The sequence below is a fragment of the Protobothrops mucrosquamatus genome, unplaced genomic scaffold, assembly GCF_001527695.2.
Source record: "Protobothrops mucrosquamatus isolate PMUCROS unplaced genomic scaffold, P.Mucros_1.0 scaffold6670, whole genome shotgun sequence".
NCBI classification, from domain to species: domain Eukaryota; kingdom Metazoa; phylum Chordata; class Lepidosauria; order Squamata; family Viperidae; genus Protobothrops; species Protobothrops mucrosquamatus.
The window spans coordinates 1-3,926 of NW_015392489.1; positions in this window are offsets into that span (position 1 = coordinate 1).

A 3,926-nucleotide genomic window follows, 5' to 3' on the forward strand; every position below is an offset into this window, starting at 1 on the left:
AGGGGGAGCTGCTGCCAGGCTGCCCAGTGGGGGTGTTCAGGCCGCTTGGCAGACCGAGGTCTTTCCCCAAGGGGTTTGGGGGTACCTCGTCTCTCCCCTTGCCGTTTCTACCCCAAAAGCTTCTGCCCAATGGGAGGGTCCTCTCTTCCTTGGGGGCCCAGCTCCAAAAGTTTAGCCAAAGAAATCAGAGCCCCCCCCCCAAGACCACCCGTGGGGGCCCTCCGTGGCCTGCTGCCCTCTTTCCCCGTCAAAGGCAGAAGGACAGCGTTTGGAGAAGGGCACCGACGGCTGACTCTGCAAACCCACCCCCCCAGCTTCTGTGGGTACATGACGAATTAGCCCTTCTGTTCTGCGCTGAGGTTGGGGCCAACAGATTGTAACGCACAGCACAGACTGTGTTGTTTTTGTGTTGTTCTCCTCCAAGGAAGGAGGCTGTTCTAGCCCAGATGCCGTCCCACCCTCTCCCCACTGACCAAGACAGCCCAGGGGGGCAGGGCCAGAGCTGTTCCTTGGGGGGGGGCGGAGGCAGACATGGGTGGGGTGCACCCAGCAGGCCTGGGGGCTCAGTGGGCATGAAGACCCCCTGCACCACCTTTTGAAGAAGCACTCCGAGACCTGATGGGGAAGGGGTTTTTTTTTGCCCCAGATTAAGCTGTGGGACTTCATTGGTCCACAGGAACTCCAGGGGGTTCAGCTGCTGCCTTGTGGGTGGTCTTAGCAGGTGGGGACCAGGCAGCCTGGGGGGGAGGGGCTTCTGTGGCCAAGATCAAATAAGGTGCCCCCAGAGTGGCTCCCCTCTCGCAGTCCCCCAGACTCCTCCAAGCAGGGGGAGGACAGTGGGAGCTGCCAACTCGCAGGAGCAGCAAGCAGAGCCGCCAAACCCACGGCCTGGCCAGCCCCACAGAGAGGTGTTGTGAATTACGCAAGGGCTGAGTAAGAGGAGCAGGGAGGGGGCAGAGCAGCTGTCACTCAGCCGGGGAGGGGGAGAGGGGCCTGCTCAGCGTGTGATTGGTGGCGGGCCCACGGGGAGGGGAAGGGTGTCTGAGGAGGCGCAGGGAGCATGGCCCAAAGCACCCCAAAGGGGGCAGCCGGCAAAAAGAGGCAGCTGCTCTGGCAGGCAGTCCCAGAGTGTGGGGGCCCCTGGGGAGCCCTCCTTCAGGGAGGCTGGCCCCTGTGGTTGGGGAGGGGGCGGATAGACCGTCCAAAGGAGGTGACAGCTTATAACAGAGGGAGAATGGGGCATAATGGCCCCCCCTCAGCAGGACCAGTTCTACCTGGATAAACAGGTGAGGCAGCAGCAGGTAACTCTCCTGAACTACAGGCAGGCCTGGAGGACACTGCGGAGGGGTGGAAACCTGGGGTGGAGGGAAGGGCTGTGTATCTCCTCCCCCACCCCAGCCCCTTCCCTGCATGAAAGGGGGAGGCAGCCATCAGCTGTGGGGGCTCTGTTCATTCCTGGGTGCCCCCTTTTCTTCTCTTCCCCTCCCTAGTTCTGTTCGCCTCTCTGTTTTCCTGGGGGGGGGGCAGGACAAAATGAGAAAATGCTTTCTCTGGGCTGGGAGGACCAGCTCCTCCTCCCCCTCCCCCTCCGGACATGCCAGGCTTGCCATGCTGTATTGGTAATTAGATTCCCCCCCCCCCGGTACCATTTGGGGGTGGCCTGGCTCCGAATCTCCTATTTGTAGGGTGGCAGCAGGGGGGGCTCCGGTGTAGCTAAGCAGGAAGGCTGGTCCCCCTGGCAGCCAGGCCTGGAATGCCCACCCTCCAAACCCTCTTGGTCAAGGAAAGGCAACGGAGGTCAAGGGTGTCCTCATGCCCTCAGGGGGTCTCTAAAGAACTTTTGGGCTGACTCTAGAGGAGACCTCAGGGAATTCTGACAGTCCGGATGGGCTTTTGCTGAGCCTGGCTGATTTCCAATCTCCGAGCTTCACCCCGAATGATATTTCTGAGCCCTCAGGATGTGAAAGGCAGTGCCACTCCCACCCTTGAGTACAAAAAGTCAGAAACATCCCCCTCCCCAAATCATTAATGCTACCTTTATATGCCATCTTCAACCGCCTGGTGCATGAAGCAGGGTCCAGTTAACCGAGGGACGCCTGTCTCCCCTAGGAGTCTGCCCTACGGATTGGAACTGACAGGGTCGATGCCCTCCGGTTCCCTTCGGCTAAACAGCACCGTATTTTGGGGACCTGGAAGCACCCCTGTTCTGCCGCTGCCCTCTGGAATGAACCTCCCCGAGGAATCCAAGCAGCTCCCACACCGGTGGCCCTCCGAAGGGCCTCAACAGCCTGGCTCTTCTCCCAGGCTTTGGGGCAGGGGGGCTGGGACCCTTGCATAGGGGCTGTTGGTATATATAATTTAATTTGATTTAATATAGCTGCCTTTTCCAGAAGGCTCCTGGGCAGCTTACAAAATCCATACAAAAGTAAAGAATTAAACCCACAATGATAGCCAGACCGGAGAAAGACAACTAAATCACCACACCGTAGTTTTAGTGAAAAAAGCAGCACAACAGGGGCTCAACCACCCCCACATTAACCTCCAACCTGGGAACACAGCCTGGTCTTCAAGGCTTCCCCAAATTGGACTCTGCCTGTATCTCGGGGTGTGGGTGTGTGGGGGGTGTGTGGGATGCTGTTCTACATGTTTTGGCTGGATTTACCATTTTGTTCTCTATTTTTTTTAATTTGTTCCCTTCTTTAGCTTGTTTTTCATTTCTTCCCGTACACATATTGTATTTTAGTCCGTAATGAGCTGCCCAGATTTGGCCTTGAATTGGGAAGCGCCTAAATCAAATAAATTACACACAAACATAACCAATCCAACGGGAATCGTCTCGGGAGGCAGTCCCAGCCCGGCTGCCTTTGGGCAAAGGTCTGCTGGGACCCCCTTAGAAGAGGTTTCTCCACTCCCGGACCCAGCAGGGGTCCTGGTGGTCTCCCATCCAAGACCTAGCTAGGTCTTGGGGATGGGCCAAGCCAGACCGTTTCCCAGCCAAACCTCAGGGACCCTCCAGGAAGGGGTCCTGTTTCTGGGGAGGGGCAGGAGGGAGAAGGAGAGGTTTGCTTTCTAGCTCCCCCCCCAGCGAGACCCCAACCCCGGGGCTCTGCCTCTCAGGAAGGAGGTCCCCCTCCCCAAGCGGTGCAAAACTGCATCCTGCAAGTGGGGAGAATCTACTGATAACCTTTATTGTCATTTTTTACTGTGGGCACAACGACACACATCAAAAACGAAATTTAGGTGCCAGCTCTCTACTGGGGTGTGTGCAGGGGGCTGGAGGGCAGGGCAACTCCACCCACCACCAGCCTTTGGGTCCCCCAGCAAAGCGGCGCTTATGGGGGTGCACCTAGACGGGCGTGCAACGCTTGAAGGGGCGCTTCTCCGCGGGATGAACAAAGCGGAGAAGACCCCTTTGCCCGCCGCCAGGGCTGGGGGGGGCGGCAGGGGAAACCTGCCCCCCCAAGGAGCCCCCGGGTGGGCAGCGCCGGTGGAGGCCGCTGCGAGGCCGGCGGGCCGCGGGGTCGTCCAGCTCCCCTCCCCAAAGCCCAGTCGCAGGTGCGAGGTGCGAGGTGCGAGCCGCCACCAAAGCCGCGGGGAAGTTTAGCCCCCAGCCGAGCTTCGCCCTCCGTGGGCGGCTGGAGCCCCCCACTCTCCTCCCGAGGAGGGCTGCTGGCGGGGATTATGGGAGCTGTAGTCCCCAAGCGGCAGCGGACGCGGCGAAGAGAAGCGGCGGGAAGGACCGGGTGGGGGGGGGGAGGCTGCGAAGTCCCGGCGACCTCCGGCCCCGCCCCCTTCCCCGGCGGCGGCGATGAAGGCGCTCTGCGCGCGCTCAGGAACCCGCCGCCTCCGCCCATCGCCGCCTCGGCGCTCCTCCGGCCGGCCTGGCTCGGCGCTCGATTGGCGCTGCCTCCGCGGCTCCACGTGGG